The sequence below is a fragment of the Ovis canadensis genome, chromosome 20 (genome assembly GCF_042477335.2).
Source record: "Ovis canadensis isolate MfBH-ARS-UI-01 breed Bighorn chromosome 20, ARS-UI_OviCan_v2, whole genome shotgun sequence".
Classification (NCBI taxonomy): domain Eukaryota; kingdom Metazoa; phylum Chordata; class Mammalia; order Artiodactyla; family Bovidae; genus Ovis; species Ovis canadensis.
In genome coordinates, this window is record NC_091264.1 from 58,049,915 (window position 1) to 58,076,416 (window position 26,502).

Below are 26,502 nucleotides of genomic sequence, written 5' to 3' on the forward strand. Positions count from 1 at the left end.
TGTTTCCAAGAACTTCTCCAAAGTGAATTTCATAATAACCTGCGTCTTGAGCGCATGCTCAGTCACCGGTCCTGTCCAACTCTTGGCGACCCTATGGACTGTAACTCACCAGGCTCCTCTGTCCATGGGATCCTCCCGGCAAGAATACTGGGGGGGCTGCCATGCCCTCCTCCAAGCGATCTACCCCGACCCAGGCAGGGATCGAACCCATGTGCCTCCTGTGGCTCCTGAATTGCAGGTGGGTTCATTACCACTGGGCCACCGGGGAAGTCCCGCCCGGTTGTCTTACACCACCGCAAAAGACAGGTCACTGGGCAAATTCTCGACACATACAGCTCACCTCATGGGAAATAGGGTCCACCACCCACTGGGGATATTAAATTACTGTGTTATAATATGGTTCTGATCACACCAGCTCTCCCACTCATTTATACTACTTCTCACAGGCAAAGCGTTCTGTCCAAGTCAGCAGATTTCGAGCTTCATCTGCATTCTGTACTTAGGAACACCAGGTGTCCAGCTGGCATGGTCTGCTCTAGAAGGAGATGTCAGGGAATCCTCAGTTGGAGTTCTGTTCTCTTTAATTATATCACAACCCAGTCTCCCCTAGTGCCCAGTGGGGCTTTCAGGGACCTCTCCCTTCTCACCTGGATTACCAGTCAAATCAGCTACAGGTAAATCCTAGTTTCTTTCCCTGTCATATTCATATCACGTGGTCCCTGGCTGACTAATAGCCTTATCTTGGAGGTGGCCAAGGGCTTTTCAGGTGGCTGAAAGACTGAAGGCTGGAAGTGTTAGTTGCTCAGTCATGCCTGGCTCTTTGCAACCCCATGGGCTGTAGCCTACCAGGCTCCTCTGTCCATGGGATTTTCCAGGCAAAGAAACTGGAGTGGGTTGCCATTTTCCTTCTCCAGGGGATCTTCCCAACCCCAAGATTGAACCTGGGTCTCCTGCACTGCAGGCAGATTCTTTACCGACTGAGCTCCAAGGGAAGCCCTTCCCAGGTGGCACTAGTGGTTTAAAAAAAAAAACAAAAAAAAACCCACCTGCCAATGCAGGAGACATAAGAGACATGGGTTTGATCTCTGGTTTGGGAAGATCCCCTGGAGGAGAGCATGGCAACCCCCTCCAGTATTCTTGCCTGGAGAATCCCACAGAGGAGCCTGGTGGGCTACAGTCCATGAGGCTGCAAAGAATCGGACAAGACTGACGTGACTAAATACGCACAGAGGTGGCCGAGGAGCCATTTGCTCTACTGGAGGAGTGTACGAAGGAATTTATTGCGTTGTGTTATGGGTCAATATTTGTTATTCTCTTTTTCAAATACTCGATCCCTCTCCCAAACTGTGTCACCTCTTTAAGTACCTTCTGAGCAAAAAACACAGCTTTAAAAAAAAAAATTTTTTTAATTGCAAGCCTTTTCCACCTTACCCTCTGCCCACAGATCAGAATAACAGAGCTGCACAAACTCTGCCTGGTTTTGTTAAAACAGTGAAGCCCACAGCAGTCTTTTCTCACTGAATATGAAACCAGACCCAAGAGCTCAAGTGTCTCTATCTTAACTGACCAAGTTATCAGTACATTGTAGTAGAGAGAATACTGACATGACCGCCAGCTTAGTCTCAAGGTGATGCTCTGCAGCTGTGGGGGCTCTTTATTCAGGTTTAGTGTGTAGAGGCCTAAGGTCTTGTTCAGTGGTTCCTTTTCCTAAACAGTCTACCCTGAGTTTGAGCTTGTAACTATGCTGGCCAATAATGGTATCAACTAGCTGCACATGGCTGCTGCTGCTGCTAAGTCACTTCAGTCGTGTCCGACTCTGTGCGACCCCAGAGACAGGAGCCCACCAGGCTCCCCTGTCCCTGGGACTGTCCAGGCAAGAACACTGGAGTGGGTTACCATTTCCTTCTCCAGTGCATGAAAGTGAAAAGTGAAAGTGAAGTCGCTCAGTCGTGTCTGACCCTTAGCGACCCCATGGACTGCAGCCTACGAGGCTCCTCCATCCATGGGATTTTCCAGGCAAGAGTACTGGAGTGGGGTGCCATTGCCTTCTCCGCTGCACATGGCTATTTACACTTAAATAAATGAAAATGAACTGAGATTAATTTTGGTGCCTCGGTTGCACTAGCCACACTTCAAGTGCCCAACAGTCACATACACACGGTGGCTACTGTATTAGATGAACAGTGGTAGGACGCTTTCATCTGAGCTGAAAGTTCTATCAGACCTTACTCTTCTCAGAAGGTGCTTCCCAGATGGCTCGGTGGGTAAAGAATCTGCCTCTAATGCAGGGGAGATGCAGGAAACGTGGGTTCGATATCTGGGTAGGGAAGATCCCCTGGAGGAGGGCATGGCAACCCACTCTATTATTCCTGCGGAGAATCCCACTGACAGAGGAGCCTGGTGAGCTGCAGTCCATGGGGTTGCAAAGAGTCGGACAGGACTAAAGCACTTCTCTTAGAAGATGTATGAATGTTTGTGTCTCAGGCTGAATTTGGAAGCTGAGACGCACAGTCGTTTATTGTTATAAGAGAAGGTGGGTAGAGAGGGGACTACCCACCTCAGTGCTGCTGGAAGAAGATGCTGAGTGTGATGTCTGCTGGCACCCCCTTTTCTCTGACCCCTGGAAGACAGCATAACAGGAGTGCACACCCATCTGGCATTTTTCTTGATCCTGCTCTGTGCCCTGAATGCCACCTCCGTGAAGCCACCTTCTGACACCCATTACTCTAATATCCCTACAGCTCTTGATGCCAGGACACGTCTTATACAGAGTCTGTGTTAGTCTCATCCCATAAGACGAACCTGTGTTTAATTAGGATCCTTGTAATTATGGCTCAGCTCTGTTGCTGCCTTTGATAATCATCTCCCTGCATTGACAATGAGACAAAATGTTCATGCTATGGCATTCTTGGAAAAATAGATAGTATTGTGGGATTTTATTTTTTTTCCACTTTTAAGAGGAAGGAAAGAACCACTGAAGGGAAAGATAGTCCAGAGCATTTCTATCACTTACATCAGGGTATCTCAACACATAGCCAGTGCAGCTTGAGTGAGATGTTCACCCAGATGATCTAAATGGGAAAGAAGAAACGCAGCCTGTCATGCTGTACCCCAGAATCTGCATCTGAACAGGACCGCCAGGTGATTCGGGGGCACTTTAATGTTTGAGGAGCACCAGCCTGGGAAGAGTATTAACTGCCTACCAGTGGAGAACACACTTTGGTTCTGGAGAGAGCGGCAGACAGGACCCTTGAGCTTGCAGGGCTTAAAACAGAAGGGAAAGAAAAGTGAAAGTGTCAGTCGAGCAGTCCTGTCCAACTCTGCGATCCCATGGACTGTAGCCCACCAGGCTCCTCTGTCCATGGGATTCTCCAGGGAAGAACACTGGAGTGGGTTGCCATTCCCCTCTCCAGGGATCTTCCTGACACCACGGATCGAACCTGGCATCTCCTGCACTGCAGGCAGATTCTTTACTGTCTGAGCCAGCTGAGAAGCCCTAAGAGAAGAGAGGATGCTCTCAAAACACAGGCAGCTGAAAACTCATGTGTAAACTTGTAATTCGGAGCAGCCATGGAGAAATATGCATTTGCTATCTGACTGGGAGCCGTGGGTAAAGGGAGTGCTGCAGTGATGAACATGGCAGAGATGGGGCTGACGAGGGAGAATTTCCCTGGGAAAGTTGATCTGCAGCCATTGGAGGCAGAGAGGGGGTGGGAGAGGTTGTGGCAGTGAGGAGAAAACAAGCTCACAGGCTAGAAGGAGTTCACGGTAGGTGTGGGGTCAGGCTGGTGGGAGACTTACACCCAGCAAGGCAGGGCCTGAAGACTGAGCTTTCCAGGAGATCTCACCAGGATGATGATGTGACGGCAACTGCGGACATTGAAATTCCATGCCATCGCTTGGAGCCGAGATTTTGTTCCGCTTTCTGCTTGTCTGTGCTCCATCCTACTTTGAACACTTAACAGCTCTTAGGCTCAAAGGCAGTCAGAATCAAAGTTAAGGGTAGAAATTTGGAAATGCTCATATAATGCTTTAACTCTTATGAAAAAGAGAATCGAAATACAAAATAGTAATGTTGATACGAGGCAAAGCGGCAGAATCATTCAAAGAGAGGTGTGTGTACTTCGAAAAATAGTACTACACATATTTGATGTAAGAAAAGATTTTAAATTTTTTTTCTTCCTCAATGTTTTTTCTTTGATTTGAACTCAACCTATTTGTTAAATTTTCTTCCTTTCTTGTTCCTATCTTCCCTATAGTGTGTTGAATAGTGGCCCTCAGAAGGTATGTCCATGTCAGGTTCCTGGAACCCGTGAGTTGATGTTATTTAGAAAAAAGGTTCTTTGCAGATGTCATTAAGTTAAGGATCTCATGCTAAGGATATCTTTTTGAATTACCTGGGTGAATCCTAAGTCCAGTGGCAAATGTCATTATAAAAGACACATGGAAGACAGACAGAACTCTTTTCCCAAACAGCAGTTGGACAAATGTCTGTTGTAAGCCACTAACTTTCTGACAATTTATTACAGCGGCCCTAGAAATCTAATACACTTCCTGATTATTCACTCACATATAAGAAGAGCCTCTATAATTTTTCTCACAGAACGGCATCTATTTTTTCTAAGTTTGATCTAAATGTGTACTATGTTAAAGCCAGCATTGTAGGCTAATCTACAAAGTATACGTTTAAGAACAGCATTAAAAATTGCTTCCAAATGGTTCACGAATGCAGAATTGTGCTACACTACTTCTGTGTTTGAGTGTGTGTTGTTTTTGTTCTTGAGTTTTGTTTTTATTTTGGCAGATGCTGGAATGGAAGCATGAAATGGAATGTGTCATTTAAGAGAGGGCTACAGCTTCCAGGCTTTCTTATATTTAGCATAAAGCATTTATATTCTGAGCAAGAAGACGTGATCAGAGCTTGCTGTGGGAGGCTGTGGAAATTCTTTAGGCGATTCAGTCATGTAGCAGCAGAGCTCACATGCAGTTCTTGTGCACTGGTACAGCTGTATGGATTGATTATGGCTGGCATCTGTTCTAATAGGCCTTTTTGACTCTTGCAACTCTAGTTATTAAATATTTTGAATGTCATTCCTGCAGATAAAGGTTAGAAACCAGCTGTACAATTGGCAAGCCTTGATTCTCCTCATAGAAAGGCTTTCTACCACATGTTTTCCTTCAAACTGTGTTTTAGAACCCATAGCAAAAGTTCTTTTGGCCCAAGCTTTTATCTTATTATTTCTTAATCCAACCTGACAGGTTTTTGATAGATGAGCCAGGGAGTGGTCATTGGACAGTAGGTTTGAAGCAACAATTTCACAGCTGTTTTTAGAACTAACGTTCTTAAAAATATAATTGAGACATCTGAATGATGTGAGCAGTTTTTTGGTGTGTTTTTTGTTTTAATTTTAGCTAAGAATTTGCTGTTTTCTTCCTCCTAAAACTTTGACTAGAAAGCAATTTTACTTTTAGGGTTGCAATAATTATGCTTACTAAGGGTTTGTTCTGTGCAAATTGTGAAAACACTTGGCAGATAACAATGTGATGGGAAGGGGCGTTTGGAAGCAGTTACACAAAACAGGTAGAGAAGGAGGTAACTGAGGGGAAACCATCTGAGCAAACTCCTGTAGTTTCTTGATAGCAGTGTTATCTTGGAATGTTTCTTTTCCTGCGTTAGCATAAATGGGAAGAGGACTGGCATGCTCCAGTTCTTTTGCCCAAATAACAATCTTCTCCATAACAGGCCCGTGCTTTGTGGCCCATGAATAGAATTTTTATGACAGTGATTAAAGACGGCAGGAAATTTTCTGCAAAGTCTTGTCTATGTCAAGCATCTTTAAAATCTCTATTGCCAACGGTTAAGGAAGGCTCTTAGTATAAATTTCAAAATTTGGGATCGAGTATTCCTGCTTATATTCATGGTAAAAAAGAGGATAGATTTGGTAGAGGTTGTGGGTTATTAAAGATTAGTAAATGAGAGGTCTGTTGTTCCAAACTATTTAGTTTCTTTACATTTCGCCTCAAATGATAAATCCCATTTAAATTGAGATTTATAGCCTTATACATATATCCTTTGGAGAAGGAAATGGCAACCCACTCCAGTATTCTTGCCTGGAAAATCCCATGGATGGAGGAGCCTTGTAGGCCACAGTCCACGGGGTCACAAAGAGTCAGACACGACTGAGTGACTTCACTTTCACTTCACACATATCTTTATGATTTGCTTTCTGAATCAGGTGAATTCTGGCAGATTTAGATATTTCTGGATATTTATTTTATAGTCATAAAAGCCCTAGAGAATAAAGACATTATAAATATAACATGGGTGTGTTTATATTTCAATGAAATAAAATAAAGTCCAGCAATAAAGAAACGACTGCTTAAATTATAGTAGGTATCTAGCACAATGCCACTAAAGTAATGCGTTATATTTAAACAAGTTGACTTGGAAGGATTTCCATGATGCACTGTTAATAAGAAAATTAACATTCAGAACTGACCATAATACTGTCTCATTTTTGTAAAACAGATATTGTAGGCATTAATATTGTTCTCCAAATATTTCTGATCTCCTGTCTTCTGGTACGTGGTAGAGCTGCAGTCTGTACGTCTAGATCCCCTGGAGGTGGGTGGAACCAGGTGACCAATTCTGATCTATGTGTGATAAACTGAAGTTCAAGGTGATGGCTGCCGCTTCCCTTTGGGTTCTGGAGTGAGCCAAACCCACCTGCTGACACACCAGGCTCATGAAGTTTGTGAAATGAACTTGTGTTGCTTTAAGCCACCGAAACCTTGAGTTTTGTTTGTTTGTTTTTTACTGAAGATTAATCTAGCCTATCAAGACTAATACATCAATGACAAATGTGTGTGTAGCTGTGTGGGGATGCATTTGTATATTATAGATCACCTTATTTAATCATCACAGCAACTCTGTAAGATGGAACTATTATTTCCATTTTATGCTTCAGGAAACAGAAGCGCAATACAATTAAGTAAATTCCCCGGGTTATGCAATTAGCATTCTGCCAAGGAGAAATCAGATCCAAAGTATGTTTAATGGCCAAGCACACCTCTCCTCCTCCAACCATCCCACTGACATGCAGAGAACTGCTAGGCAGTTTTTCTTCAGAGGACCCTCAATACTATTTTAGGACAGAAGCATATGGCATCATGAAATCCAACCAAGAAAGGTTATGAGACTGCGGGCACAGGACACAGAAACCTTGCCTGCCATGCAGCACTTAGCTGCTGGTGGTAAAGAGAACAGGGGTAAAAATAGGATGCACAGAATCTTATCTATCATTTCTACTGGCACATTCGTGCGCTTTCAATCTTGAAAACAGACAGCAGCTGATACTCACAGTTATCCTTTTAGGGCAGGTTGGTATTAACAGTGTAGTGAGCCCCTCCGGGCTGTTTGACAAAAGCTCACAATCAGCTTAATGATAATTGGCCATTAGGACAGAGTCACAGTTGTGTTTGTACAGAGCAGGTGCAGGAACACGGTAACAGGATAACGTACCACTGGCAAGAAATGCAGGTTGGCCCTTTATCCAAGTGGGAGAACTTCAGTTATACATGAAACATCACTGAGTGTGCGGGGGAAGCTGTGAGTAGCCAGCGATGGGGAGCTTGTAAGTGGGTATCGCGGGTGTATGACTGCGTAACATGCGAATTACTTCTCCCACGGAAGAGAAGATGGTCTAATTCACTGAGGGAAGCATTACAACACGCACTAAGACTAGTGAAGTGAATGATCAAAGGGATATCTTTGCTTCTAACAAGCCAGTTTGTACTCATCTTCCCAGTGCGCCAAGATCATGTCATCTCAGGAGTTCCAGAACAGTTTAAAAAAAAAAAATAATAATAGGGAAGCCTGCTGAAGAGGAATTCTATTTATTTCTATACATTTTATGTCAATAGAGCTTTTTCCTTTGTGATGCATATTTTATCCATACGAATTATTGTATAATAACAACAGTTCGTTGCCATCTTACATGTAAGAGGGAATTTATTTACAGGAATGGAAGGGGAAATTAAAAAACTAAGAAGAGTCTAAAGAAAGGATCATATTACAGTGTGCTACTGGGACTTACTGGAGGAGGGCATGGCAACCCATGCCAGCATTCTTGCCTGGAGAATCCCTGCGGACAGAGGAGCCTGGCGGGCTACAATCCGCAGGGTTGCAAAGAGTGGGACATGGCTAAGCGACTAAGCTCAGCACAGCACAGCATTGGGACTTAAGAACAGAATAGATGCACAGTATATGCAGATAAAGGTATGCTTTAAAACCCATTCACTCAGTGTCACAATGATTATTTTGCCAGGGAAGACAGTCCATTGCAGGCAGGGAGGCAGAGAGGGACATGTCACTTGGTGAGCTTGCAGTGTGTTTAAGAAACTCTGCTGGGCTTTTTACTGATGGGTATATTAAATGTTTATATGTATGCATTTATTTGTAGAATGTATTTACCTGATAATAAACTCCAGTATTCTTGGCTGGAAAATTCCATGGACAGAGGAGCCTGGTGGGCTGTGCAGTCCATGGGGTCAACAAGAGTTCGACACGACTGAGCAACTGAGCACACAAATATATTAAATATTATCTATGAAAATTATGTCACATAATTATATATATGTATTTTTAACTAAAAAAGCATTGAGTCGTGACAATAATTCTAAAGGTTGAGGTGTTCTGACCACCACCTGACAAGAAGGCAGAGAGATTAAAGAAGTGGCCCAAAGCTGTCGGATGTGGACAAGGAAGAGTCCAGACCTGAAATGAAGGCAGATCTCCCCATTCAGAGACCAGTCACGCACCATGATTTCATGCTACTGTCCAGAAATTTGCACACAGGAGAGAGGCTATATTGAAGGTAAAAATATCTTTCCAAGCCAACCTTGGAAGAAATTCCTGGAGGACTGCTTAAAGGATGAAGAGCAAACCTGTAACATTTACTAGGATCTACTGATTTACAAAGGAAGTAAATCTATCTTTCCATTTTATGGATTAAAAAAAAATTACTGAAATGAAGATTCTTTCATTTTCCAATCTGTAAGTAATTTATTTTTAAGACCATGTAAAAGCATGTCTTTTTCCTCTTGAAACTCCACAGGTGAAAAAAACAGAATTAAACAAACCTTGACAAAAATGATCAGTGTTAAGCACACATGTGAGTTATGACCAAAAAAATGAAGGAGATATTCAGAATCTATGAATATTAAGTCAGTATATTTTTATATTTTACTAAACCTAATGAATATAAATTATTTAAAGTAAATTTTGCAAAAATTTTAAGTACATGAATTCCTTTTTTTTTTTTTTCACACTCCCTTTCTCTTCCTTTTCCAAAATTGACAATATGTCAAGGGAGCCCTGGAGCTCCCAAGTTACTTTTCCCTGATTTCAAGAAAACAACGACAGGGACTTCTCTGGTGGTTCAGTGGCTAAGTCTCTGCACTCCCCATGCGGGGAGGCCTGGGTTCGATTCCTGGTCAGGGGACTAGATCCCACATGCCACAGCTAAGAGTTCACATGCTGTGCGCTGTGGCAGGTCGCTCAGTCGTGTCTGACTCTGTGACCCCATGGGCTGTAGCCCGCCAGGCTCTCTGTCCATTGGAGTTCTCCAGGCAAGGATACTTGGAGTAGGTTGCCATGCCCTCCTCCAAGGGATCTTCCCGCCCCAGAGATCGAACCCATGTCTCCTGTCTGCATCTCTTTTGTTGGCAGGTGGACTGTTCACCACTTGAGTTCTCACGCCACAACTAAAAGAGCAAAGATCACCTATGCTGCAACTAAGACCCGGTGCAGCCAAATGAATAAGTACTTTTTAAAAAGAAAAATAGGCTTCCCTCATAGCTCAGTTGGTAAAGAATCTGCCTGCAATGCAGGAGACCCTGGTTCGATTCCTGGATTGGAAAGATCCCCTGGAGAAGGGATAGTCTACCCACTCCAGTATTCTTGGGCTTCCCTTGTGGCTCGAGCTGGTAAAGAATCTGCGCACAACGTGGGAGACCTGGGTTTGATCCCTGGGTTGGGAAGATCCCCTGGAGAAGGGAAAGACTACCCACTCCAGTATTCTGGCCTGGAGAATTCCATGGACTACACAGTGCAGCCAAATAAATAAATATTTTTAAAAAAGAAGACAAGAAAATAACCATGTCTTCTCAGACTTGTCCCCCCTATCCTGCAAATCTGTTAATTCCTTAAAGGCAAAGAAGCCTTCTGCTCTTCTAAATCCTAATCTCAACTTTACCTTAAAAATAAAACTCTTGCTTTGCTTGCAAGAGAATGGTATAGACACTGCTCTATAGCCTGCTTGATGTTCTAAAATTCTCAGAAAAGCTCAAAGGTATCTAATGAATATGAATTACAAACTTCAATCATACAGCTTTCCTGCTAATATATTCCTGAGCTCGTCATACAGAGCACACTAGCATATTTGCATATTAGCTTCTGATAATTTTGTTTTAAATGGTGCATATTAAGTCAACCTGTGTTCTTCAGAACATTTTGCACACAGTTTGGGAACTATTACCCATCATTCATTTAGCGTGAACGCCCAAGGCAAGCACTGGCCTTGGCCTTGGCCAAGGTTAGTTTTGGTCTTTTATTAGCTTAGTTTTTGACAGCAGCACGTGATGAACCAATACCTGACATAGTTTCAGTCTTAGGGATCCTTTCCATCAGAGATAGGCTTTGTGATTTATCTCACTGTGTTTTTAAGAATGAGAGCTACACATGAAACACACAAGGCTCACGGGAAATACTTTCTGCTTAAAATTTCCCTCAAGTTTTGATAATAAGGAGCCATACAGATATTTCCACAAGTCATATTGGAATCAAAAGAGAGCTGAGCTTTTTTTCCCTACAAATAAATATTGGCAGCTAACAAGGAGAGTTAGTAGAAATGTATAGAATGCTTTGTAGTGCTAAGCCAAGACAGAAACTGGATAGCTAACTAAAGCAGTGAGCATTTTTGCCTTTACCTGAGACAGTGTTGGTTTGCTAAAGATGAGCAATGGCTGCTGTGTCCGCCAAAATGACCTTAGCTCAAAATTGTATAAAAGAGGAGAGAGATCGGTAAGCCAGGAAGGAGTGGGTCCATTATCCACAAAGGTATAGTTCTGGATGTTAGTTATAAATACAAGCATAAGTTTGATAATGTGAAGAGACAGCCCAGATTGCTGCGATCACTAACTGTTGGAGCAAAGAAAGAATGAGTCAATAAAATCTTCATCTCAAACCAAGATTCATGCTACTCTCCGCATTAATCACCTGTCAGCGTCACCTGGAAAAGACCCTGATGCTGGGAAAGGTTGAAGGCAGGAGAAGGGGATGACAGAGGATGAGATGGTTGGATGGCATCACTGACTCAATGGACATGAGTTTGAGCAAGCTCCAAGAAATGGTGAAAAACAGGGAAGCCTAGTGTGCTGCAGTGTGTGGGGTTGCAAGGAGTTGGACTCAACTGAGCAACTGAACAAGTGTCCCCTGGACCACTTCTTCCGTGATGGTAGTTTTATAAATTAGAGAAATTCTGCACAGACATTTTGATTTATATATGGCTCAAGCATGACATGAAGGATTAGAAAACAAAGATTTCAGACCAAAGTGAGATGAGAGAAGACCAGAAACAAGAGTGCACTTCCCTAAAGTGAGGACTTCCTATTTAATGGATTTCACTAGACTGCCAAATTTTTCTTGAGAGACGGAGTCTGAATCAAGAAAAGGAGGAGATTGTCTTTTTATGGCAGAAATCATATTTCAGAACATTACACAGAATCCTTGAGAAAGACCTGATGATGTTTATCTGAGCTATCATAAGCTGTAGTGCTGGGGAAGGGGTATGAATCATTGGGGTGTACAGTCATATTCTGAAATTCAATAGCCTGAACTCAAACTATTCTTGTTGCCAACTCATGCAAACTGCGGCTCCTTCCCAGGTCCCCTGTTCCTCCCAGTGACCTGAACTGGAATCCTCTGTGTGATCTACGATCTTCATATTCCACATAGAGTGACCAAGGCTTACATTCTTTGTCTTAATTCTCTCATCTATGATTTTTAAAAAAAATCCCCAAAGTTGGGAGTAGAACGAAATGGTACCCCACCTCATTCTTCAGCAAATTCATTAAAGAGACTTCTTTTATTAATTTTCATAATTAAGAAGTTATCAAAATAATTTATTAAGCATGCAGCTTAGACAGTATATTAAAAAGCAGAGACATCACTTTGCTGACAAACGTCTGTATCGTCAAAGCTACATTTTTCCAGGAGTTATGTATGGATGTGAGAGTTGCACCATAAAGCTGAAGGCTGAAGAATTGGTGCATTTGAATTGTGATGCTGGAGAAGACTCTTGAGAGTCCCTTGGACTGTAAGGAGATCAAACCAGCCAATCCTAAAGGAAATGAACCCTGACTATTCATTGGAAGGACTGATGTTGAAGCTCCAATACTTTGGCCTCCTGGTGGAAGGAGCTGACTCATTGGAAAACACCCTGTTGGGAAGGACTGAGGGCAGGGAAGGGGAGGGACAGGATGAGATGGTTAGATAGTGTCACCAACTCAATAGATATGAGTCTGAGCAAACTCTGGGACATAGTGAAGGACTGGGAAGCCTGGTGTGCTGCAGCCTATGGGGTCACAAAGAGTTGGATGTGACTTAGCAACTGAATAACAGCATTAAGCACACATCTATATATATCACAGTATTACTCTCATGAAATCTTCTACCAATGAACAACTTCTCTGGACACAGCCTTTCCCCAGATTCTTCCCTAAATCTGCCCTAGGAATTAGGTCTTCCAAAAAGCCAACTGAGTTAACTTGGGTTGCAAAGATGAAAACTTTCAGAGTGGTTTGTCCTCCAAGAGATCAATACATTCTTTGGTGGATAAAACAAAAGGATTGGCCCAGTAGATGATTGCTAAGGTCATTCAAAAAATGCCGTTCTCGTACTCTAATGAAGTTAAATTGCAACAAGCAGAGGACTGGCAAGAAACATAAAGAACCGACTGTGTTCTTGATAAAGAAGTTAAGAGCTTTCAGTGAACATTTAAGCTTTCTAGGATATCAAATCTCAGCTGACAGCTGAGACAGGTCTGAGCTGTAGCCACATCGTCTATTGCCTCGTGCGTCTCCTGCATCTTCTTGGTCAGCTACTCCAGGGCACTCACAGTTCCCACAGTACCGTGCTGCCTCCTTCTGCTCCCGGACCTTGCCCTCCCCTCCCAGGAGCCTCTTTCTCATTCTGCACATCACAGCATTAACAGTCCTCGGCACTCGGCCAGACAGAACTACCTGCTCATCGCTCAGGGCTTCCTCGGAACCTACTGCTGATTGAATTCTCACTGTAACACCCTTAAATGTAAGTTCTTGCTTGTGATGTAGTTCAAAGGTACAGAAAAGATAGCGGCTCCTATACTGTCCAAGTGCGCATCACTCAGGCTTTAAAATGTTAGCACTCTATCCTAGGTGCCTTTGTGCTTTAAAAAGAATATAAAGGGATAAAAATTAGAGCTATTGCAAAGACCATCAATCTTCCTCCCCACTTCTCTTTCCCAGAGGCAACTACTATCCTAAAATTGATGTTTCTGTATCCCAACTATTTTTTCTATTTTCACCATACATTTGCAAGTATTTTGCAATACTGATTTATGGGTTTCCAGGGTACATAAGGGGTTATCTCATTTTAAGAATCATTTTGTGATATTCTCTATTTAACTCAACATTATGTTTTAGGATTGTTGCATGTGGATTCATGTCCATCTAGTCCATTCATATTTCCTGCTGGTATTCCAATGTTAAGATTATAGTTTATGAATCCCTCATGAAATATTATTTAGCTGGTATCTAAACTTTTGGCAATTACAACAGTTACAAACAATTGTTTGAATTACAAACAATTCTCCAGTGGGCGTCCTGATAAAGTTCTCCTTTGTGCTCTTGTGCAAGTTTCTCTAAGAAATATAACTACAACTCGAATAGCTGTGTCATAGGATACGCACATCCTTAGCTCAACTAGATATTAACAGGTAACTCTCAAGATGATTGTAACAATTACCATCTCACCAACAGTATATGAGAGCTTCCATTTCCACATCATTGTCACTTGGTATTACCAGTCTTTTGCTTTCCACAGTATGCTGGCTGTGATTTAATCACTATATCCAGACTACCTGCTATGTATTCAGATTTCTTCTTCTTCAAATTGCTTGCTCATATTTTTGTCCATTTTGATCCATTGTTTATGGATTTTTTTTTTCTGTTTTGGGACTTTTAAAGAAATTCTTTCCTATGATGAGGTTATACAACTGTCTTTAAAATTCACATTATTTGGGCTTTCTACTTGTCTTTGTACTTCTTGGTCTCTGATTGATAGATTTTTCTTTATTCTTCTCCCTTTCTTTGGTTTGGAAGTTGTATGCTTTATTTCTATTTTCTTTATAGCAACCATTAAATATTTAATATATTCTGGTTTTACCTATCAGGCCAATATATCTATCAGGTTGATATATCCAGATGGCTCAGCAGGTAAAGACTCTGCCTGCAATGCAGGAGACACAGGAGATGCGAGTGCTATCCCTAGAAGATCTCCTGGAGCCGGAAGTGGCACCCCACTCCAGTGTTCTTGCCTGGGAAATCCCCTGGACAGAGGAGCCTGGTGGACCTCAGTCCAAGAAGAATAGGCCACAACTTAGCAACTAAACAACAACAACAAACTGAAAAAATATCCAAAGGCTTGAATCTGATCACCCCTCTCCATCTTCCATGTTATTAAAGCCTTGCTTTTGCCTTGTTTTTATAATCCCCCTTATTGCCAACACATTCAGACACTCCAGCATTTTTGTTTTTGTTTCACTTGTACAAACATACTTGTCAACTTCACATCTGCTGCTTAAATTTCATTCCTTCTTTCTTGGTTCAGTTTCTTTCTTTCTGAATAATATGTGATTAGTTCATTTAGTAAAGGTCTGTGAATAGTATACTCAGGGTCTGTCTGAAAACATCTTTAGTTCAACATCAATCTTGTATAATTGAATTATAATTATCCAAGAAATGCATGTAAATAGCTTACATTTTTAATGGTGCTAAATGCAGTCATCTAATTTCCCTGGAAATAACAATTTTCAACTTGTGAAAGTGAAAGTCGCTCAGTCATGTCCAACTTTTTGCAACCCCATGGACTGTAGCCTGCCAGGCTCCCCTGTCCATGGAATTCTCCAGGCCAGAATACTGGAGTAGGTAGCCATTCCCTTCTCCAGGGATCTTCCCAACCCAGGGATCAAACCCTGGTCTCCTGCATCACTGGTGGATTCTTTACCATCTAAACCACTAGGGAAATTTTGGGGGAATATTATCCCTTATGGTATTTACCTCCATGTTTTTAAATAGTGTGCTTATAATACTCTCTTAATTCACTATAATATTTTTTATTAATGACCTACTATGGTAGACATGAATTAAATGCTAATGATTTATCTCAAAGATACAAAACCAGGGTTCTAAGAGTGAGAAAAGGGAGGAGTAAGGCAAAGAAGGATGGGAAGTGGTGTTAAATAATGCATTTATTTAACTACTACTATTGGCTACTGCTTCCCAATAAGCCAAAAAGAGATAGTGCAGGTGGATCCCAGGTGCGTATGGAGAAATGGGGCTTTGGAAGAGTTCTTTGGGAAGAAGATACCTGGTTCCCTCCTCTCTCCCAATTCCCATCTCTTAACTTTGCATGGGTTTTCTCATCTGTAAAACCGGGGCTAGTAATAGTACCTACCACAGGGGGTCATTATGAACCTTGGATGAATTAAAAGATAGAAAGATGGAAGTCACTTAGTCGTGTCCAATTCTTTGCAACCCCATGGAATAGTCCATGGAATTCTCCAGGCCGGAATACTGGAGTGGGTATCTGTTCCTGTCTTCAGGGGAATCTTCCCAACGTGGGGATTGAACCCAGGTCTCCCACATTGCAGGCAGGTTCTTTACCAGCTGAGTCACCAGGGAAGAGAAGCAATATGAACTGAGCCTGGTATATAGTAAGGACTTAACAACCATTAGGTATTATTGCTATTTTCCATGTCTCTTAATATCATATTTTCCTTATTCCTCTGGGCTTCCTTCTGAGTGATTTCCTCACATCCTTCAGTGTTTTGATTCTCTCTCTGGCTGTGTCCGCTCTGCTGTTTAATCCAAACACTCGGCGCTTAATGTCAGTGACTATATTGATCACTCACCTCTAGACGTTTTGCTTCCTTTTCTAGTCTGTCTTTTGTTTGCTTGTTTTTCCCAGGGGTCTCTTCTTTCATGATGGCTTCTATTATTTAATTTTCTTATTGTAAGCATCTATATTTTATAATAACTGTTAGCTTTTCCTCTTATTTCTAGCTCTGCCTTTGCTGCATCTGCTGGTTTTCCTTATTGTGGTCTCTTTCTTCATGAGATTTGGAACTTGTCACTGTGAATTTATGCTCAACAGAATGGGCTTTCATTCCCTACAGAGTGGTTTTTCATTTGCTTCTATCAGTATCTCAGTGATTCCAATAGTCCAGGGGAAAAAAGTTACGATCATTTTTGGTGCTGGGTTTCCTGAACCCTATCAGCAGGATATATTTGAATTCCACATAAAGAGGGGCAGAGGCTTGCCATCTGAGTTTCTCCCAGGGTCCTTCTTCTCTCTACTCGCATCCTAAGAACAAAAGTTTCTCACTACCTCCCTGCCCTTACGGACAGAGTTTCCTTGTCTTTGTTTCCCTATTCCCCAGTTTAAGTGAAGCCAGACCCTTCACTTCCCTTCCCTTCCCTTCAGCAGAGCCTTCCCTTCATCAGAGTCTTAGCTCATTGCTTCAAGCAAGGCAAGGACACTGCTCATGGCCCTGAATTGGGCATTGAGACTCCAATCCTCAGCATCTAGGGTGTACATCCAGGTCAGGCATCCCAGAGGAACATCAGTGTGGCCAACTGTGCTGCTAGAAATTCTAGTTAACTCTCTACATCTTGTCTCCCTCCCTGGTCAATAAGCATCTCTCAGGCAAGGACCACAGTTTATTCCCCAGTCCCTTTGCTCTGCTCTGCTCTCTCAGCTTCTAGCATAGTTCTGGCACTTGATAAACAGGAGCTCGGTAAATATGGGACAGGTAAATGAGCGAATGAATGAATGAACAGCTATAATTTGGGTCAGTTTAACAGCTCCATAAACATTTCCTACAACTTGTCTCTTGAAGCACAAGGTTGACTATTTCCAACACACAGATAAGAGATGTATCTGAGGATTCGGAGGCCTGGAGACACTTGGAAACGTATGTAGCACCTAGTTGTTCTGATGGGATCTTCAGCTAGTTGTCTTCCTCACTGTTTGAAACAACACTGAAATTAAATAACTGAAACTGTATTAAAACCCAAGAATAGCACTCAGGCACTATATATATCTTCTGGCTACCTAGTTCTGTAGTGCACTGAAATGAGGCAAGAAGCTTTTGGGCAATTTAATTAACATCTTTCCAGATCTTCAATTTCTTAAAAATACCAGGATGCTTCATTTTTGAGTTGCTTACAGTGCAAGAGGAAGACACTCTGATTAGTCTTTCCCTATCTATCATTGAGAGGTTGAGGCAGGGAATTGGAAGAGGGAGAAAGAGAGAGGAAAAGCCTTGTCCTTTATAACCTGCTGCTGCTGCTAAGTTGCTTCAGTCGTGTCCGACTCTGTGTGACCCCATAGACGGCAGCCCACCAGGCTCCGCCGTGCCTGGGATTCTCCAGGCAAGAACACTGGAGTGGGTTGCCATTTCCTTCTCCAGTGCATGAAAGTGAAAAGTGAAAGTGAAGTCGCTCAGTCGTGTCCGACTCCTAGCGACCCCATGGACTGCAGCCAACCATTATTAACCTAGAACATGTCTTTTTCTTGAACTTACATTTTGAGTGTGGTAAATAAAAATGCATGTGTTGTCAGCTAATTATGCATGGCAAAAAATAGCAAAAGTAATTAGGGTCAAAAGACCTTTAATGATAGTAACACACACACACACACACACACAGGAACATGCGTGTGTTCCTGTTTCTTTCATGAGAAAGACCACGCATTCTGCTGTGAAATTTGCAAGGTTTATCGCATTAGTGTCAACACTTGATGTTTTTATTATCTGAGATCCTGGGCAAGCTTTTAATGAAGTGTGTGTAGAAAATATTGTTCTTGTGATTCCCTTCCCTTGGCTCCAATATGATAGTTTAATCTGATTAAAGTAAGTTCATTTCCTTCTCAGGCTCACCCTAGAGTGCTGGCCACTTTTGATAATATGCCTTGTCATCCAAGTCTCGGATTATTCCTCTGAGGCCAGCCAGCTCCATATGGCAACAAAATGCTGATGAAGTAGTTTGAGTTCTTTAGTTGTTTTTTTCCTTTCTGTTTTTCAGAAGGAGAAAAAGAAGTACAAACAGGACTGTGTCAGAGAATAAACCAAAGAGCCAAATGGAATAGTCAAAATGAGATCAGAGAAATGGCAGAAGATTACTTTTCTGGATTGTTGGCCTCTTCGGAAAGTATGCTGGTGGGCAAGTATTTTTGTCATAATGGAAAGAGCTGTTGTAATTACTGGTCAGCTCTGTAAGTGGACGATTTTCCCGTGTGGGGCAGTCGTGTGAAGACAAATGCTATTGTCTTGCAAACCATGGCCATCCCTAGAGCGTGCAGGGTCCTTGTCTTAGAAACTATTGGAGTCACTGCAAATCAGCATGTGCACACTGGTCTCACCTGATTCACAAAAGAAATAGCTAGCTGGCCAGGGGGAGTGACCTGCTAGATAGGCCACGCTCCTGGAACAAAGGACAAGCCACAGGGCCCACCACCACCCATGAATGCGAGTTTTGAGCTCCTTGGGACATCTGGTCAACCTCACATGCCAGACATATGGTGGGATGGAGTTCAAGGATTGGAAAATATATCAAAAAGGAAAAGTAGGCATCTAGGGCAACATGGATTCTGGTCTAGGTCCAGGCCTCCCCACTCAGATAGCTGCTACCCCTCCAGTCCCAGTTACCTAATGAGGTCTTAGAAAACATCAATAAAAATGCTCCAAAGAGGGGGTCATGGGGTAGGAGACTGAGGGGATTCTCCTAGGATGGAGGATGCAAGTCAAGAACCAGGAATTTCATTGCTGTAAACAGCCCACAGTCCTAATATATTTCATCTAGCTGTTCTCGCAGACACTGGCATGAACGGCAGCTCAGAGGTCATCTCCCAGCCGAGACTTTCCTGCCCAGGTAGAGAGTGACTCATTCTTCCCTCTGCGTTCCCACAGCACCTTCTTCATGCCTCAGCTCTCAAATGGCTCTGTGATATGTGGTTCTCTCTCCCTCTCCCCTTGTAGGCTTGGAGACTCTGTGGAGAATAATTACATATTGTGTTTCTTTATGTCTGCAGGGCCTGGACACCTGGAAGAGCAGCGATGTTTGGAAAATGGAGGAATGAATGCCTTGCCCACCTGCCAGTCACCTCATGTAACGTGTATTCCATATGCTGATTGCGAATTATGTATAGACACAAAACTATGGCAGGCATTGTGATGCTATGTTAAATATTCATACTAAGTGATTAAAAACAGGAGTTTCCTTTTTAAGTCTTTACTGCAGCAGCAGGTTGAGCCACAAGCACATTGTTCTAGGGTATCAATATTCCTTAGTGGGCTGTGGGGAAGTTCAAACATGTATATGGGAGCTTTCCATACTAGTCACACCAATGGTGTCTTGAATTTGAACCTTGCTTTCACATCCATTATCTCTGTGAGCCTCGCAAAATCCTGTGAGATGGGTAGGCTCTTTTATTTCACAGGAAAAGAAAGCCAGACAGACTGATTGACTGATGCATCTCTGGTCCCCAAAATTTCCGACATGACTGTCTTGACCAACTTAAATCTTTTTCCCCCCTATACATTTGCTGTCCTGATGCTGGCCAAATCATTTAACCTCTCGTCAATCTTTTTAGACTTTTTATCTAAAAAGAGGGAAGATGTACTCTGCACAGTGGGGAGGTAAGATCCAGGAATTAAAGGGATGCTTAAATACTTTGTAGATATTCTTTTGTGTCTTAGTGGTGGCGGCGGTTTTTGCTGCTCAGTCGTGTCTGACTCTTTGCAACCCTGTGGACTGTAGCCCGCCAGGCTCCTCTGTCCATGGGGTTTTCCAGGCAAGAATACTAGAGTGAGGTGCTATGTCCTTCTCAAGGGGATCTTCCCAAGCCAGTGATTGAGCTGTGTCTCCTGCTTCGCAGGTGGATTCTTTCTGAGCCCCCAGGGAAGCCTGTCTTGGTAGTAGTTTTCCACAACCGTGTCATGGACATGAGATCCCAGGTGCCATGACTAGGACCTGTGGCTGCTGCTGCTAAGTCGCTTCAGTCGTGTCCGACTCTGTGCGACCCCAGAGACGGCAGCCCACCAGGCTCCCCCGTCCCTGGGATTCTCCAGGCAAGGACACTGGAGTGGGTTGCCATTTCCTTCTCCAATGCATGAAAGTGAAAAGTGAAAGTGAAGTCACTCAGTCGTGTCCGACCCTTAGTGACCCCATGGACTGCTGCCTACCAGACTCTTCTGCCTGTGGGATTTTCCAGGCAAGAGTACTGGAGTGGGGTACCATTGCCTTCTCTGACCTGGAGCAGACAAATAAATAAATATTTTTTTAAAAAAAAGACTAGACTTGGAGATATGCCCTGTTATCAGATAGGTTTGCACTTTCCCACGGTCATAGGCTAAGTGACGCTTTTATATATGTGCACCCTGGGCCACCAAAGGGCCTCAGCAGGAGAAACAGTGGCTGACCCGATCCGGCACGACTGCTGAAAACATCCAGGACGTTCACGCCCACATTCTGGGGATGGGTGTCGCCCCTTTCATGTGACCAGGACACATGACAGTTTCGAGCACTCTTCAGGACTCTACCGTTCTATTCTCCAGGAACAGCGCCGTCAGCCCTCTGCTCGCATTCAATCTCTAGCCAGGCTCCACCCATTCAATCGATTTTTAATTTTAAAACCTGCCATCTCTGCTGCCACTGTCACCACCCGCGTGGAGATTATCTGTGCTGCTCCCACCCCTTCTCCCTGAACGCTGCTGCCGAATGAGCCTTATTTGTTCAAGGACTATTTTTATCCCATCCTTCTCCTGCTCTAAAATCTCCCTTGGCTTACCCAATCAAGTCCAAACCCTGCCTTCTGGAACTAGAAGCTGTCTTAATCTGTCATGAGTTCACCTATGTAGCCCAGATCTCATTATTTCCAAACAGAAACATTCGTCCTCATCGCTCTGATTTTGCTCACACTTCGCCTCAGCCTAAAATGTCCTCTCCCCTGTTTTTTCCCCTCTGTCTAAACATTACAAATCTTTTCAAGATGAGCTCTGATTCCTTGACTTTCCTTACAGCCCATCATTCACATTCTGGTCTGCAATGCTCTTATCTACATCATACGTGGATAGAACACATTTTGAAGTTGAATCCAATACTGTTCTGAATCATTCTGTTTGTTTCACTTTACTTCCCTAGTGGCTCAGACATTAAGGAGTCTGCCTGTAATGCGGGAGACCCGGGTTCCATCCCTGGGTTGGGAAGATCCTCTGGAGAAAGAAATGGGAACCCACTCTAGTATTCTTGCCTGGAAAATCCAATGGATGGAAGAGCCTGGCGGGCTACAGTCCATGGGGTTTCATTTGATAATTTGCTCTTCTTAAAAAGGCCTTTCTCATTTCTTATTTCCCTATAGAATAAAATTCAAATCTTTGGGAGTCTGGATCCTTCTTAATCCAGTTACAACAGATCACTGACTGTGACCCAATATTCCAAACCACATTCCCTTAAAAATCATATATACAGATCAATTTTTCTGAATGTGAAAACAGTACATTCTTATTATAGAAAATCTGTAAAGGATGTGTGTGCGCGCGCTAAGCTGCTTCAGTCATGTCCGACTCTTTGCGACTCTATGGACTGTAGCCCACCAGGCTCCTCTGTCCATGAGATTCTCCAGGCAAGAATACTGGAGTGGGTTGCTGTGCCATCCGCCAGGGGACCTTCCCAACCCAGGGACCGAAACTGCATCTCCTGCAGCTCCTGACTTGCAGGCAGATTCTTTACTGCTGAATCACCGGGGAAGCCCGTATAAAGAATAGTGTTAAATAAAGAAGTAGGAAAAATTGACCCCTCCAAAACAGCCCCATTTAGCACTCCCCCTGAAAGATACAGTCCTGCTAGGTCCTCTCAAATGAGCATGACTCAAGAACTGTCCAAATACCACCTCACCTGTGAAGCTCTCCTTAAGTCTCATCCTCACAGGCAAGACTAATTCTGCTTCCCCACCTCGATCTTCCATGGGTTTCTAACATACTGACATCATGTTGTTCAGCTCAAAGTGACTTGGCAGTTACTTGAACCCCATCTTTGGCCACCTGATGTGAAGAACAGACTCACTGGAAAAGATCCTGATTCTGGGGAAGACTGAGGGCAGGAGGAGAAGGGGGTGACAGAGGATGAGATGGTTGGATGGCATCACCGACTCAATGGACATGAGTTTGAGCAAACTCCGGGAGATAGTGAAGGACAGGGCAGCTTGGTGTGCTGCAATCCATGGGGTCGCAAAGAGTCAGACATGACGGAGCGACTGAACCATGACAAAATTGTCTGCATCCCTGGAATCCACTTTCCTGCATCTATTGGTCTCTTTTATCTTCCCAAATCTCAGTAAGCCTCTTTTCCTGATGGTCTTTGGAAAGAGATTAAATGTTGCTTATTAACTTTCTACATGATCACTACTTTTGATTTTGTCATTCTCGTGGACACTAACCAGGTTATACCCTTCATTTATAGAATATGAGCTAAAATTAGTTTCTAAATATGCTTTCTAAATATGCTTGCATATCTCTATGGAGATGAATAGCATATTGAAAGGCACTTTTTTGGAACACTGGAAGGACAGATTAGAAGTGAGCAATGACATGTTTCTAAGGTTAGAACTATGAACTTACATTCAATCCTGACATGGCATGGTCCTAACATTTGCCCTCCTCTCTCCATTACCGCTATCCATACCCTTTGGCCATTTCAATACAACCTAAACCAAATTTTTAGGTATTAAATTATCTCATACCCCTCGCCTCTTTCAGTATCCGAAATGCCTGTCCGTTTACCTAAAGGGCCAAAACTCTTGACCATATGGCTCCAAACTGTTTATGTTTTTAATCTAAAATTCAGACATATTTCCTTAGAAATTCTAGGTTCTACTTAACACTAGTCTCTTTTGTGGGCTTCCCTGGGAGCTCAGAGGGTAAAGAATCTGCCTGCAATGTAAGAGACCAGTTCACCCCATGCACTTTCAAGGCTCTGGTTTCACTTTTGTAATTTCCTCTGCCTGGGATGTCCCCACTGTTCCCTTCTTCTCCATGTGTCCAAACTTTTCAAAACATCAAGACCCCATTGACATACCGTCGCCTCCTTGAGTTAGGAAAACTACACCCAAGTGTTTCCCTTATTTAGCACTTCCTTCATCCTGCCTTGTGTTAGTTAGCTGGCGACACATTTGTCTCCCCTATTTGTTCACGATCTTTTTCAGAGCAGAAACCAGGCTTTCTGTCTCTCTGCTCAGTGCCTAAGATGGTTCCTTGCCGTGAGCACTAAATAAAATTGTATTTATCTGAAACCTCAAACTTGGAATATTGTTTAGGAAAAAACCCAACAGACTGGAAATTCGGGGGCATGAATTTTGTTCTTAGCTTCAGTGGTAACTGTCTTCTGATTGTGGGATCTTGGGACACCATTTTTCTCAGCTGTAAAATCAAGAAACTGGTCTTCATGTTTCCCCAGTGGCTCGTCAGTAAGAAATCCACCTGCAATGCAGGAGGCATGGGAGACAACGGGCTCAATTCCTGGGTGGAGAAGATCCCCTGGAGAAGGAAATGGCAGCCCACTCAGTATTCTCACCTGCGAAATCCCACTGACAGAGGAGCCTGGTGGGCTATAGTCCATGGAGTCACAAAGAGTTGGACACAACTGAGTGAACACACACACACACACACACACACACACACGCATCTTTAGGGGTCCTAACTTTAGTGATCAAAGAAGAAATTTGAAACCCCTCATTTACACTGAATTTAAGATCTCCACTTACACTGTTACTGGGAATATACCCTTAATTTGCTGCAGCGAGGAAGGAAGAACGTCTTTTGAGAGTCACGAGTTGAGCCACTGGACAGATGAGAAAATAAAGGCTCTAACAGGGGTAACATCTGGAGTTTGGGCCCAAACTGGTTGATTTCAGTTCTACTGTTTTTTATGCAGGTAAACTCTCTCTTGAGACGAAACCTAAAAAAGGAACCTAGATAAGTTAATATTTGAAATGAATAAATAACTGACAGGCCATAGAAAAGTCATCATTCATGCCTCAGGGGAAAGAACTAAAAATAGATTTAAGCAGTGGTTGGAAAAAGTTGTGTTGGGGAATGAAATCTACTCATTCCAGGCAGAAGAATATAAGGTGTGTCGTTTGCAAAAGCAGCAACATATAGCAAGAAGAGGCCAGATTACTCAGGGGAAGATGCACAAGGAAAAGGCTTAAGAACAAGGATGCTGGGATAAACCTAGACACACAATATATAAAATAGATAACCAACAAAGACCTACTATATAGCACAGGGACCTATACTCAATATTTTGCAATAGCCTACAAGAGAAAAGAATCTGAAAAAAATAGGTATATGTGTATGTATAACTGAATCACTTTTCTGTATACTTGAACACATCATTGTAAATCAACTATATTTTAATTTAAAAAAAAGAAAAGAACATGGAAATTTGGACCTGCCACTTAGATGAAATATGCCTTTTCAGTTACCTCAATTTCAAGTCAATATGCTATCATTTGACCTCATTTCAAAGACAATCAAGGAAAGATGCTTATTGAGATTTGGAAAGAGAGAGGAGAGGCCGATTAGACGTAGGAACATGAATTCCAAGGATGCCAACAATTTGATGGGGGTCAAATAACTGCCAGATTGTTCTGACCTGGACAGAGCCCTGGCAGTAAAACACACAGAACTAAAAACACATGTATATAAACATATGTCAAGACAAGTTGGGGTCCATGATAAAGCTACCTGCTATGACCGTGCATTTACATGCGGTTTGTACTCTGAAGTTCCCTCCTTCTGTAGTTCAGGAGCTTTTTGGTTCAGTCAGTTCACTGGTCATGAAATTCCCGAATGAGGACTGGAAATGAACTTGGGCCAACAGTTATCCAACAGTAAGATTCTGAACTGGAGAACTCCTGACCCTTTAATTGGGAGCATAATGTCTAGAAGTTAAATAACATGTGAAGAGAAGCATCTATGCCTGGAGATGCTTTGAATAATTTTTCCTACATAACCAAAAAAGCAATCTTTCCAAGGTGAGTTTTTCTCAGATGGCTTAGATTCTATTAGGAGAAAGAAGGGATACAGAAGTCATTTCTTTTAGTCTAGAGGTTTTCCTCCTCTTCAAGGGAAGAACCAGGAAGAGCCAAATCATGCAACAATAATCAGGCGTGGCTGAACAACTCGTCTTCATCTGCTTTGCAAGGGAGGCCGAGGTGGGAAGTAGCCTTGATGGTATAGTCTTTAGAATCCTCATTCAGATTACTTTTTTAATGAGTACTTTATGCAGTTAGAGTCACAAAACCTGCCTGAAAAATCAGACTTCTTGGCAATTCCAAAAATAGCCATGGAAAATGCCAAATATTGACACTATTTTCTAAATGTAGCTCTTATGCAGGCCCCACTGTTGCAGGTTGTGGCTAAGGACTCCCGATGTGTAACCCTGCTGGGTAAGCATTCCCACCAGGAACCTCAGGGGAAGCTGGCCAGGTTTCCGTCAAACAGAATGGAAGCACTTCCCCAGACATCTGTATAACCTGCACACAGCTCAAGAAAGCGGAAGGAGGAGTAGGTGGAGCTATGAATACTGATGCACAAGTTTAATTTTAAAGAAACTCTGTAGGCAGATTCAGTCCTACATGGGAATTTCTGAAAAATTAAAATAAGGCTAACGAAAACTATTTTAAAGCATATAAATGACAGTAAGACGCCGTCCTGGCCACCTTTATCTTTGGTCTGCACCCATGTCTCTAGGAAACAGTGAAAAGAATTTGTGTAAGACTTAGGAGATGGGAGTCTCAAATAGACAGTTTTCACAGAAAGAGACTCACAGACTTAGAGAATGAACTTATGGTTGCTGCAGGGGAAGGATAGGTGGAAGGGATAGCTAGGGATTTGGGGATGGACATGCGTACTCTGCTATATTTAAAACGGATAACCAACAAGGACCTCCTGTATAGCACAGGGAACTTTGCTCAGTGTTATGTGGCAGCCTGGATGGGAGGGGAGTTTGGGGCAGAATGGATACGTGCATATGAATGACTGAGTCCTTTCATTGTTCATCTGAAACTTTCACAACACTGTTGAACAGCTACACCTCAGTAGAAAATAAAAAGGTAAAAAA

At 42.8% G+C, this 26,502-nt stretch overlaps 1 protein-coding gene and 1 long non-coding RNA gene across 12 annotated transcripts in view; one reads left to right on the forward strand and one right to left on the reverse strand.

The window, feature by feature from the left end:
* PHACTR1 (phosphatase and actin regulator 1) overlaps positions 1-26,502 on the reverse strand; it is a 548,621-nt gene that overhangs the window by 238,270 nt on the left and 283,849 nt on the right. The window lies entirely within an intron of this gene.
* On the forward strand, positions 85-20,058 carry LOC138425307 (uncharacterized). The gene is made up of 3 exons (XR_011251156.1): positions 85-238; positions 18,406-18,531; positions 19,412-20,058. It is a non-coding gene; the product is annotated as an uncharacterized lncRNA (long non-coding RNA).